The sequence below is a fragment of the Dromaius novaehollandiae genome, chromosome 8 (genome assembly GCF_036370855.1).
Source record: "Dromaius novaehollandiae isolate bDroNov1 chromosome 8, bDroNov1.hap1, whole genome shotgun sequence".
NCBI classification, from domain to species: Eukaryota; Metazoa; Chordata; class Aves; order Casuariiformes; family Dromaiidae; genus Dromaius; species Dromaius novaehollandiae.
The window spans coordinates 15,187,950-15,201,741 of record NC_088105.1 but is presented as its reverse complement, the minus strand read 5'-3'; the positions used below and the strand labels follow the sequence as shown (position 1 = coordinate 15,201,741).

The 13,792-nt window shown below is 36.9% G+C and overlaps 1 long non-coding RNA gene across 1 annotated transcript in view; it reads left to right on the top strand.

Moving 5' to 3' along the window:
* LOC112987230 (uncharacterized) overlaps positions 1-12,381 on the top strand; it is a 28,049-nt gene extending 15,668 nt beyond the window's left edge. Inside the window, exons 3-4 of the long non-coding RNA XR_003260231.2 lie at positions 6,371-6,446; positions 12,098-12,381. This is a non-coding gene — a long non-coding RNA (uncharacterized LOC112987230). The remainder of the gene's footprint in view (positions 1-6,370; positions 6,447-12,097) is intronic.
* The last annotated feature ends 1,411 nt before the right edge of the window (positions 12,382-13,792 follow it).

The following is a 13,792-nucleotide window of genomic DNA, read 5'->3' as shown; positions in this document are numbered from 1 at the left end:
TCTGGCAGCCCTTGCTGCTCCAAAAGGATTGTCCCTACAGCCAAGCTAGCATACAAAAGATAAGTGCAATTGGCAGAGAACAATGGAAAAAGGCAACATAACAAGGCTGATCACCTTCCTCACCATGGTACCATCCTGTGCCGAGATAACCCCTTAAAACTTCCTTTACAATGGGATGATCTCTGATCCACTTTGAAAAGTTCCAAACTTTTGTAAAAGTTCCAAAAGTCAGTTTAAATACTGTATTACACTTACAAAGTCTAACTACATTTAAGAAATTAAATATTTGTGGGAAACACTTCTTATTGTAGGTCAGAATGTAAACCAAAATAGGACAAGTCTTCCCCCAAAATACCTGTGAATGTTAGAGGGGGCTACACCACAAGCAAACTTATGCATTGGAAATGTAGCCTCCCACCCCATTTCATACATGGGTTTACTTGCATTGTCTGAACATATCTTAACCACCAGATGGAAACACCTCCAAAAACTCCGATGAGGAGAAGGCTGTGGTTCAAAGTAGGCTGGAGTCCAAAACACAAGGATTCAAATGTATAAAGTTAGTCAATTTTTCTACGCATGATTTTGTTTTTTGAAACTTATATATTTAGACCTCTGTGCTCTGAGATATGGCCTGTGCTTTATATATTTGCACCTTAATATAAAGCAGCCACAATAATAACAGAAATCCAAAGTGTCAGTTGTGCTTAAAATGAACATGAAGAACAATTAGCACATTATCAAACTAGAAATGTAGGGTGAATAAGTGTTGAGACAGTGAAATAGATGCACCTTTCTAGTTGCTTTTCTGATTTTTATTATATTTTAAAGAGATCGTATATCTGAAAGTAATATTCCTTTCATGTACTGTCAGTTTCCAAAATTCTCTGATGGTTTCAAAAACATCAGCTGTGCTCACTTGCATGTTTATTGGGATATTTATGGGACCACAGCTTAAGACAACAGTCCTGATAATCCACAGTGCATATCATGTCGCTGTAAAAAAAATAACTAAGAATCACATCTTGAACAGGACTGTATTTTGTTATGTTGGTTTCTGTAAGTCAACATCAGGAGTCAAACTTATATATACCAGCTATTCTTCTGATGTTGTAGCCTACTGAGCTGTATCTAGCAAACTTTATAAGTGACCCAAATGCTCATGCTCAGTTTGCATGCCTGGGTTTAAACCTATTGATAACTATTTAATCCTTTATCTCTACTTGTAGTCTAATAAAAATTAAACATTATCTGCTCCTGGGATGACAAAGAACAGCCCTCTGACCGTTATATTTGCTATTATAAAGCCATTAAGGGTAACTGAGAAATCAAGGAACTAAATGTTCTGAGAAACTTAAGTGCTTAATGAAAGAATTTTATAGTTTTATCCACATATCGCCATGAATTCTTGAGAACACAATATAAAAATAATTCAATAGAATTCTATGTCAGGAACTAAGTGTTATGATATGATAGGTCCAGTCCAGGAGATTTGTCTTATATTTTCTAGGATATCTGGAAAACCACTTACTTTCTTATTTGTATCTACAATTTGAAGAGTCTTGAAGAGAGCTCATTTCATTTTTTTATTAGAGTACATCAGCTAACGTTGGACATTGTACTGCATAGAAACAAGCTCTGTCTAAAGTAGCTTGCATTCAATCACAGGAAACAGTTTTTATCATTCTCATTTTTCAGATGGAGGCATGAAGCCAAAAGATAGTAAGACCCTAAGCACAAAACTTCCAAAGACCTTAACTGAATCATGACTCTCAGTTTAGGTCACTAACCTGACTATCACTGTTCATTCTTGCCTGTTTTTTCCTTAGAGCCAACTGTGGACATTTTTTTTTTTTTTTTTAAAGCAGAATAAGGAGAAGAACAAGCTGAAGAAAAACACTAAAAAAAATGAACTCAGTTTTGTTAACAATATTAACTTACAATGAAACTGTCTTGCATACTACACTTTATTGCAATTCATAATTATCAGTATAAATCTGCTTTCTATAACTTCACTGTGATAAAAACTGTACTGCAATTAAGAACATAATTTCAATATTACATGCAAAATCATCAGTTCTAATCATTGTCTAGCTGCCTGGTAAATAGAAGCTGTTAGTATTCATACTGAATAATAAATTATTACATAGCCTAAACAATTTATTGTAATGAATGTTTCAAAATGTGTGTGATACTGATTTTTCAATGGTATTAAATAATTCAAATTTATTGTGGTCAATATAACCTTAATTCATTATATTGCATTATTATAATGTAATTGCTTTCCATATATTTGTTATACATCTTCTTGATTGTTGATTAAGTTCAGTGGCTTTTCCAGTTCCCATGGTGCACGGCATTCAGCTCAGGCAGTAAAGCGAGGGCTAACACAGTGTTCTAGACAGCACAGATGCCAATGCATGGTGCATGGGAGAAGAATAGAAACAAGGTAAAATTGTAATTCCATGGCTCAGGATAGTACAGAGGTGTTTTTCTCCCTACTGCTTTGTCCTTTTTCCACAGCAGAGAAAGGGAAATTGTTTAGGCCCAGGCACAATTTTTCTTCACTGTGAGATTATGATGGCATATGACAAAGTATTTCACAGAAAGATAAAACAGCAGGACAACAGCTGACCTTTAAGTGTCAGATACTCGAAAGAAACTTCCCATCTTACCAATTGTTGGAAGTCTGATGACATGACTTACTCTGGACTGAATCTAAATGATACTATTTAGGACTTGGATAATCAGACTCTTCCCCGGTCAGGTGTTTGAACTTTATCTTACAGTATGCCATGTCATACAATTTTGTAACTAAAACCATACTGCCCACTTATTTCCTCTGGTGATAAAGGTGAGCCGAATTGCAGACTTGCACCACCTAATGGCTTGCTCCAGATAATTTACTAAACCAGATGCTATATTATTTTGTAAACAAATGGTATTCCAATTTTAGCAAGTTTGCTATAGTAAACAGAGGCTAATTGATGGTTCTGTAAATAAAATACTGGGCTTTTGTATGTGACATACAACTGCTTAATAGAATCATGCCTATATAAGTTACCTTTGGAAAGTCCTTAAGGTCTAGATTAATATCCTGAAATTGATTTACATTTAGCTGCACTAACATCAGCTAGATTAGGGCCACAATAGTCTAACAACCCATGACAAAGACCAGATGGTCTACTCAAACACCATGAGATAACCTACACAGTGAAATCAAATTATGGTTGCTGGGAAAGCTGCAGGGTTCATTCTAGTCTGAGTTACAGTGGGAGAAGATAGAAGTAACTTAACTGCTTCACTTATGCTAGTGAAGTATAATTGCAAGATCTAAGTGCCCTTCATTACAGTGTATTTTAAACCCTGTTACTGATATTTCATGTCCTTGTATAGTCTTGCATTGTATTAAACTGATTAAAGGACCAAATTCTTCTGGTTTTGAGCTCCTTCCTTCATCAGCAAGGAGTTTTTCCACATAAATAAGGGCAGCAGAATCTGTAACACATTACATTCCTGTGAAATCCGAGCTATCAGACTAACACTTTGCAATCTCTTTAAGTAAACACATTACAGTATGTTAAACTAAGCATAATTTTGGCCAACATTCTTTGCCATATAACCAGTTTTTGCTTATTCCTTTCTCATCTGAGGTGTGGCCCACTGTGTATTTGTCAGAGATGTGGACTGACAAATCAGTACGATCCAGTAACTGCTTTACGGACAGGATTCTCTGAGGACTATAAATTCACACAACCTCTGAATTTTTCATTTGGATCCAAGTTAGTTAAAAAACCCACAAAATTACATACTAGAATGACTAATATACTATGGATGATCAAAGCAATCCCAAAATGCTCGGGAGAAAAAGCATTAGACAAGGAAAAAAAACGTTGTCAGTCAGTGGGAGCCTGTAGAACATTTATGTATGCCTGAACTGTAGAAATGCCTACTTGAAGTTTAGTACATTTCTACTTCCTTTAATGGATCCAGAGTATGAGGGTAATTTCTAAACCTAATTTCATGTAATGTGCTCATCATCGCAATGTCACAGTCCTAATGATACCACTGCATTATGCCAGAGCAAATATATTAGAGGAACAATTTAATGCATCCTCCTCTGTTGCATGCAGTACATTGCTATATTCAGGACTGTTAATATTATTGTATACTTTTGGTCAGATGGTATCTACTGCAAATGACATTAATCCAAAATTCAATTACTAAAGTCATCTGATCTATCCACACATCTATCTGAAGTGGGAAAATACAAGAATTACTATTTTCAGGTTAAAAATAGTGGCAGAAGTTCACTTAAGGATACTTGCATAGGAAGTTGAGTGTATTTCTTGATCACATCAAGTATATTTATCTGTTGCACTACTTCAACCAAACATATGAGCATGACCCCCATATTTATTTCAGGCAACAAACTTTTAAAAGGCAGGTGGGTATGATTACCAAAGCTGCAATCAAATAATTATTTACAGTAAAAAAAAAAAGATAATAATGTTTACCCTATTATTTATGAACAGCTATTATCAGAGACTATTTTTTCTTGTAATATTAGAATGAACAACATTCAGTCAGGAATTTATCACATTTAATTGCTAACTAGAGCCAGGGCTTGGTGGATAGAAAGGGCACCAATGATACTGCCAGAGAAGACCTGAAAAGTATCAAGCATGACTACATGGCTCTGGGCGCAATGGTCAAAGGCATGGGGGCCCAGGTGTTCTCTTCAATCCTGCTGAGGAAGGAGAACAGCTTGAGAAGGAGTGGACAGATCCTGCAGGCCGACAGTTGGTATCAGCAACAGGGTTTTGGTTTCTAGAACCATGGGACCCTCTACTGAGGATCAATGACTGCTTTTAAGAGATGGGATCCACCTGAACAAGTGCAGCAAAAGCATCTTCATGCTGGCCAACCTCGTAAGACCAGCTTTAAATTAGGAACAATCAGGAAGGGAAAGAATGACAAATAATTAAGTGAGGAGGTGGTGAACCAGGCTGGCAAGCAAAGGATTCAGGATGACATGAGCAGAGGACCTCAATCAACAGAACAGCACTGAAGCAAGGCGATGCCACGTGTATGCAAAAATAAGGAAGTGCCTATGAGACAGCATTAGGGGGAAAGCTCTCTTACCCTTTCTGGGGAAACAGCTTGATTGGGTGCCTTTCTGAAGTGCCTGTACACTCATGCAGAGGGAACAAATAGGAGGAATTAGAAGTCTGTGAAGTTACAGGGCTATGATCCTTTCTATGGGCCTTTTTTCCTGCCTCCAACTATGTAAAATGAAGTCATTTGCATAAACAAAAACTAGAATCTTTGGTAATTATGGAGTTGTAAGAACTATACTTTTAAGAACATCATTGACTATCACAGGACAGGAACAAAAAAATCATTAGAATTAGTACTCCCATTTCAATGGACATCTGTATTGATTTAAAAGCTGAAAACATCCCTATTTGCAACTATGGATGCTTTCATTTTTGTCTGGCTCTATTCTCCTTTGTTTTGTTTTACCTTCCTAATACAGGGCACAGTAAGAATGTCATGTATTTGGCAAGAGATAAGAAACTAAAGCAGAAAGGATGGCATCTCACATCCAATACTGTTTTTTTTTTTTTTTTTTTTTTTTTTTTTTTTTTTTTGGATGGAGAAGATAAATTTTCCCTTTTTAGGAACAAATCTGACTAGATTTTACAGTTTATATGCACTGATAACTCCCTTAGATTTTGGTGGGCTTTCTATATAGAGAGTAAAAGTAATACAGAGGAAAAGTGTGGATGTAGAAAAAGATTAAAAACAGAAGTAGTAATGGAATAAAACACTTGTAAAAAAAAAAATAAAGATAAGTTGCAAGGACTTCACAATCTGGTTGTGGAACAAGGAGAAATGATTAATTTATGGTCTAATGCTTAAGCTGAGTCATTTACAGGTATACAACTTGAATGCAAATAACACAGGGAGAATTGTGTGGAAAGCTGGAGTTTAAATATGAGGTCAGGAGATTTAAAGAGATCTTAATTTGTGATTAAAGATAATGTTAGGTAACATGGGGTCTGTGAATTGCTGAAGAGGGTAATAAGTGATTATCCAGAGAGTACATCACAGGAGGTACAGAAATTTAGGGCAATTGTAAATCTCTTAAGGTATACCAGTACAGTAGACTGACACATTCCAGTTGAACAGGAAGGGGACAAGACTTACATTGTTAATACTGACTATATGTATTATATGTATATCAGTATATGTGCTTCAAACATGAGATGCAACTGCAAGCATGAAAAGCCAATGGAAAGGAAAAGGGAGCTATGACATCAGAAGAAAGGCTTAATCTAATAATCTTTTTTTTTTTTTTCCTCAGCTGCTGAACAGTACTTTCCGAGGGCTGTTGAAAACAAGATTATAAAAGTAGAAAAAAATCTCACATATGATGCTAGGTAAGTGAAAATAGGTATAGAAGGCTCATTAATGAAATTCCAAGATTTAGAAAATCATCCAAGCTTTCATGGGATAAACTAAACTCATCCATATCGCAACTTCTTGAAGTTATCCAACATCAGGCTTCAAATCACATGTAGGAAAATTGTTTTCATTACAGAGCAATTTCATGTTTGCGAGCTTACTACAGAATGGATTTATTTTTTGTTTTTTATTTTTTTTTTAAACTCATTTAAGTCTTTACCTGCCTGAGGGCTAAATATTTTCACTGATAGGACCTGAAGTTCCTCACAGACAAAGGACTAGGATGTTTGCACTCCATACTGTTCCATGCCTCTGTGGTGTTCTCCAGCCAACTGTGCTATGGCACTTCCTTTAAATGTCTCTGTGAAGGAGACAGTCTTTGACAGCATCTGAAGACACACAGTACATTGTATAATTGCCATTAACCAAACGTTAGCATTAGATGGATAAGGAACTCTGAGATAAAAGAATGACTCCAATAAAGAAAGATTTTGGAGACGGAACACTGGGCTTAAGGAACGTATGCGCAGTCAGAGCAATCTGGTCAAGACCACTTTAGAGACCTGAATACCCAGCATGTCTGTATTGCAGATATGACATTTCACATAAAAGGTATTACTACTAACACTGCTGCTGTGAGCTCTCATGCAAATCATGATACCGATTTCCCCGCTTTACAATCAAAATAAACAGCATAGACAGACAAGACAATCCCTTTCTTTCAGTCCTGACAAACCGTGGGATTCCAAAGAATGGGCAGTTTGCTCTGCTCTTTCAAGCCTTGATTTCTGCTGAAAGCATAACATGAGAACTACTTCATTATTGAGATTACTCTGACACACCTATCTCTATAGGTGAAAATGGAAAGTTTAAGTACCGGAGCAATTTATGACAAATTTGGAAAGATGCTTAAAGTACCTCAGTCTTAATTAAATTAACACATTTTAAAAGATTTAAGTTTAAATACTTTGAAAATATAGCTAAATTGTCAAATTGTCATAGACCAATATAAACATGCAATCCATGAATGTTCAGTGACAATTAGCTCCAGAGTATTTAAGGACATTTGTACACCTAGCAAGCAAAATGGACTGGAGAGTACAGACACAAAGCCAGTTCTACGGAAAGCCAATTCAGATATCAGACATAAAAGCTGTTCAGCATAGAACTTCAGGAAATCTAACAGAAAAACATCTCAGCATTAGCTAGTTTAGTTCAACTAAGTACACTTCTTCCAGGACCTGACCTAGAGTTCTGTACAGGACACACGCTTAAGTTGTCTGAAACTCAGGTAGAAATAAAACTTGCACCCATGTGGTCACGTTTTAGAGTTACAAGTATCAAATCAGACAGTTAAATTGTTATATTTTCACATAAGACAGCTGTTCTGTTTTATTCTTCCTAAGAACTTGAAAATGAAGATTATTTTGTCATGGCCATACAAGTACCTTTTACTACATACCTCACCTTTTGTCCATGTATTTTTATTTAGCAAGGAACATTCCTTTTTCTAACCACCTATTCCTTGCACTGTAAACTCTGCAAGTCATACAAAACAGAGAATATACTCAGTGAAAAAAGCAGGTAGTGAATATTTTGATATTTTCCCTAAATTTTTCCATTGCCATATTGTATGATTTAAACTGAAGTCATTATATCTGAGACTCAAAGTAATTGCATTTATCCCTGCTTACCTTATATAAGGAAAATATCAAAGCTTAGGGCTCGTAACTGCAGAGCAAGAACAGTATATTTGTCACATACCTTAATGATACTTAATCATTCATTTTATGGGAAACCACATTAACCATGATTTGTTACAGAATGCACCTTTCTTTTTAAAAATATAAACCAAAACTCTGCATGTGGAACACCTGAAGTTAGAATGAATATGGAAGAGGGACAGCAGACTGTTTCCCTGAAGATAGGTTTACACTATTATTTGTGTCTGCTCATAGAGTCAGTACCTTTATTTGAAATACTGCTGTTTTTCTGAAGCACATCCAGTTCCTGTTCATATTTTTATGAATGTCCTTTATTAGCTCTTAAATTGCATTCCACTGTGGATCTGCTTTTGGGACTTACCTTTTCTCATTATCTAATTTGCCCTAGATTCTGACCCCCAGGTTACTGGCAGGAAACCAATTGCCCTTTATCTCTTTTATTACTAATTGCATAGTTAGAACTGAAGGAAGAAAAAGTCATTGTGAAATGAAATTACACAAAGGTCAACTGTAATGATGGCTTTTATCTTCTAATGGTATTTGTTTCAAGTTAACTTTGATTAAACCAGATACTAAGAAGGTGATCTCTGAAGACACTAGCAGACTTTTTCAGTTTGCAAACCCAGATAATTTCGTATCACCCCTATTGTACGTATGCCCGTAACGTACTATCGGACAGAGAAATGCTACAAGGAAAGCTTCAATATCTTCATACTACAGATAGTATATTTGCTCTTGCTATATTGTACTTTTAGAGCTGTAATCCACATCTTAAAAATCCAGATTCTAGATAAAAATTTTACAATAATAAAAGAAAGTGTTCTGCTAGGCACAACAGCATGTTTCTAAAATGCTTTAAGGATAACTTAATTGTTAAATGTAAATGAAAACTCATTGTTAAATGCAAGTGAGAACAGACTTCATAGTTAGGCAGAAAATTATATTCTCAGCCTATGCAATTGAATTTCCCACTGACTTCAGTATAAGCTTTGCATATATAGTAAGACAGCATTTAACTATATTTCTCTCAGCATTGTCCGTCAAGGGGGAATCTATGGGTGAGGTGGTGCAAGGACAGAACCACACCATTCTGACAAAAATATCAAGGTTTTTTTTTGTTGTTGTTGTTGTTTTTTTTTTTTTTTAAACTAAGCAGAACTAATATAGCAAGTTGTAGCGATCTCCTGTCTATCACACTCACAGCATACAGAACATACTCTGACCAGTCAAGGCTTCCAGTCTTGTTGTGGCTGATACCATGGACTCAGAGAAACACAACACTAACTCCAGGTGGTTGAGGTGTCCAAGTCCTGGCTGGCAGCCTGGCTTTTAGGCCCAGCACCCACCTTGGGTGCAACCTTTGCTCTGTTGAATATTCATGGGCATCTTTCCCCCAAAGTGCTACTGTTTTCACTGTTTATTGCTTTCTAATTTAGATGGTTGGCATAAGCCACTGATGGCTTTATTGGTCATATCACCCCAGGCCAACCTCTGGCTTCCTTCACATCTAATGTGAATTAGCAGTTGTTACCTGGACCACTATCAACTTCTGGTCTCCTGCCACAAGTGCGTTAAAGATGTGAAGCTGCTTCTTTCCCACACATACCTAAACCATTAGAGGAAGGCATATATGGTCAGAGCTTTTGGGTAAGCCTCCCCCTTAACAGTCACCTATGCTTGTTTGTTTTTCAAGCACCTACCAGAATCATCTAATGAACTAGAGCTGGGCAGATGTAGTTTATTTGTTTGAGCTATACTTTTGGGCAGTCTTCACCCCATGGCAGTCTTGCGTTTGGAAGCCAGTATATATGCAGGAAAAGTTTTCAACAAAGAATGATCTGCCAAAATCAAAACTCTTTATGAGAATGTTCAGTTTTTATTAGTTTTCTATTACAATTACAATAAAAACTGTCTTAATAGTTATAAACTGAAAAGCTTTTTATCATTTTTTATAGTTTAAAGTTGGCTCAAATATTCAAATATATGAACTATTTATCACTATTGTGATATCAACCCTTTTGTCCTAACTACAGAAGGAGGAGAAAGGGGACAAAAATTGACAATTTTCCTGGGATAAGTCTTTTTCTTCCCAGCTCTAGTCTCCAGCTGGAGACATGTCACTTGGAAATGAAAAATTGGCAGTGCAAGCAGTGCAATTAACTCAAATTCAAACACTTAGTGGCTGCCTTCCTTATTCTGCAGCTAAAACTGTAGATGCAATTAATTCTAAAAACCCACAGCACAATTCATAGGCAACTCTAGTGATAACACTTCTATACCACTAAGAAATTAAAACAAAATCTCCTCTTTGGGACCCCCTGTAAGCACTAGTACCCTCTATTGGTGGTGGAACTATCCAAATAGCTTCTCTGGCTCAAGGGGAGCCAAGGAAGTACTGATAACTTTAGCCTAAAAGTGTCTTCTCAAACTAGAGATGACAAGCAATAGCTACTGAAAAGATTATGACAAATGTTTAGCAAGAAAAACAATCCATGATTCTATGGTAGGAAACACACCAGCTATACTGGAAGACAGCTGTGACAATTTCATCCTGGCACTGCCTCTGAAACTGCCTTTGACTTTTCAGTTTTGGAGTGTGGCTAAATGTCAGGTACATGCTACCATATTTCAAGCTAGTCTTTGTGGATCTGGGTATTGCTGAGGACAATGTCCCATTAAAATAGGACACAGGGACAAATCAAAGAAGGAAAACCTATGTTTTGAAGCAGGGAGAACCTTATTATTCTCCCAGAAGCTTTTTTTTTGTTTTTTTTGTTTTTTTTTTTTTTTAAATCAGAACTGTAATACTACAAAAGGCAGTGCCAGGACACCAGTACTAGTGAAGGAAACCAAGATACTCAGGGCCTTTTTGAAATATTTGAAGGCTCATATTAGAGCTTGCCTTTTTAAAATAGCAGCGAAGGCCAAACCTGAATGCTGGAAGGGGAAAAACAGATTTTACAGCTAGTAAGTGCTATTCACTGCTATAGATATCTGTAATTGATTATGACATAAAGCTGCCTTTTCCTTTAACATAAGAAAGTCTTATGACAGGGTAGATTTAAAACAAAAGAGAAAAATATATTCACATGGTAGTACAGGAGTATGACTATTTTACCTATTCATGGATGAACTATCAGAACAAGAGAACTAGCAAGCAAGGCTAGAAGTAGAGCCATGAGAAAACACTTTATACAGTGGTTATCACAGTTTATAGTTCATCTCTGCCAAAATGTATTTGTCTCTTTGGTCAGAAGCTTTATATTCTTATAGCCTGTATATCATGAAGTGTAAAATAATGTGTTATTTTATTAATACGAAAATCCATAGAAATATTGGAAGTTCTGTTTGTCTGCTATTAGAAGGACCTTTAGCAGTGTCTGCATGGTACTGAACCACAGGCTTTATTGGCTCAGGAGTAGCTGTCTTGTATTGCAAATACATAGTGGTGTTCCAGCTACAATCTGGAGTTGACACTGGTTCTGCAATCTTTGTGACATACTGTATAGATGTTGTTGCAGTTTTCAAGAGCACTTGCAGCATTAAAGAGCGTAAGTCCCCCTGAAGACCATGCAATTTCAATGCTTTAAGTTTCCAAATAAAATCACAGGGGTGTATCTAGACCAATAGTCAGAAGCATGTAGGCCCTGGTACTCTGTTCTCACAGCATATATATCAGTTTGCTCATTGGCATTTTGGTAGGGAATTAATTGCTTTCCTCTAAGACAAAGCTTAGTCCATTAATTTGCTTCCAGGAATGTTTCATATAAAACTATATCAGGTATGGGTCCCATCCACAGTAAACATCTTCCAACACATGCTAACTCACACTCATTGCATGCCCTCAGGCATAAAACGGCCTTGGGATCATACCCTAAAGACATCTCGTGCTCTCATTTCAGGGGCTCTGAACTGAAACCACATTAAAAGCAATTGCTTCTGGCTGGCTTGGATCCCAAGGATTCGCCATGTGTACACTGCCTAGAAGAAACTAACGCTCAACAATGAAGACATAACCCAGTCTGCACTACAAGGCCTGAGAGCTAGGAACTGATCCTCAGAATTGATGCTTTTAGTATTTAGAGGTAGCCGCCACATACTAATAGCCCCCACATATCAGATTTAAACACACCCACACACCAAGAAAGCTAGTGTTAGCATTAGAGTTCAATGTGAAGACTACACTTGACAAACTCCAGGATTAGCTTTGATCCGCAGGTTCACTTACTGTGAACACCATCATCCCTGTAGTATGGCACTCTATGCAAATCAGCCACCGACTTTCATTCAGCTTCCAAGTGTGTTTCCTACTAGCCTGCATTGAATTCCCTCACCCAAAGTTACATTATTTCAGTATCCGCTAGCTAACTTTAACCTAGCAGAGATGCTCATGCTGCAGCTTGTGGAAGTGTACATCCCAAATGCAGGCCTCCAGAATATACAGATTTGATTATAGACACTAAATTCCTGTGAACCTGAGGTATGGAAGCCCAGATTCTCAAACATGCTTTAGTATCTCACTCCCAAAGTTTCGGGAACTTAGTGAGAAAACAGAATTTCATGGCACACAGGTAAACTTTGATATACTAAAATTAATTAGTTTCCATATCACTTTTGCTTTTTTAATGCTGAGAGGATTTTTTGAAATTGTGCGAGTGTGGCTGATGGTGTGTGTTTTTGTATCTTGTCATCTTACTCATCCCTTACAAATAGGGTTTGCTTGGAAGAATTTTATTGGACCCCCACTGATTACTTTAAAACTTCAATTAAGCTGACAAATTCCAAGGCTTTTTCCTCCTCCTACCTCCAGGAACAAGCCTAACTTCTATACTTATAATTTAAGTCTTGAGCCAAGTAGCATATTGGTTAGATAGCTTTTCATCCCACCATGAGCAATTACAGCTTTTCTCACATGGCTATTAGTGCATGCAAGGCTCTTGCTGAGATCTAACCAGTACCTTGTAATTCCTTTAATTTTGTTTTCATGCATCTGGGATTCCTGCCAACATTCTGTTCCTTCTGCGAAGTGCTGACACCTTAAGGGCTTTTCCTGCTTAGTGTTCTCAAGGCTTGTATGTGGTCACTGTATTCTAGCACTTCTTCCTTTTTATGATTTTTCTAAGAATTCCTTCTTTTGCATTAATCTCCATTAAATTCTGATTTCTATATAACAACAGCTTCTGTCTTCTGCAGCAAAGTATGCACTGTAACTAGAAGCAAAAGAGATAGAGGCGGCTTTCACCTTTAAGCCAGCCCTGCCTCAAACCAAGGCCACCTATAAGTCACAGCAAGCAAAAGGATTATCCAAAGCCAGCCAGCCATCCCCACAAGCCAGTATGATTACATACATCTGTGTTGAGCAGGAGAGGAACAGACATGCTCAACATAGAAGGTTAATCATTATAACACATGGAAAGAACTGGATGACCTTGGCAACTGGAGTAAAAGAAATAAAGGAAATTCAATAGTGCAAAATGAAGTTGTGTACTAACAAAGTTAGTAACAGCAACTGATAACACAACACTTTGTGACAAAACCTTCAGCAATAATCCAGGAACTCAGCAGTTGAAAAGAACAAAGGAGGAGGTGGTCTTCAA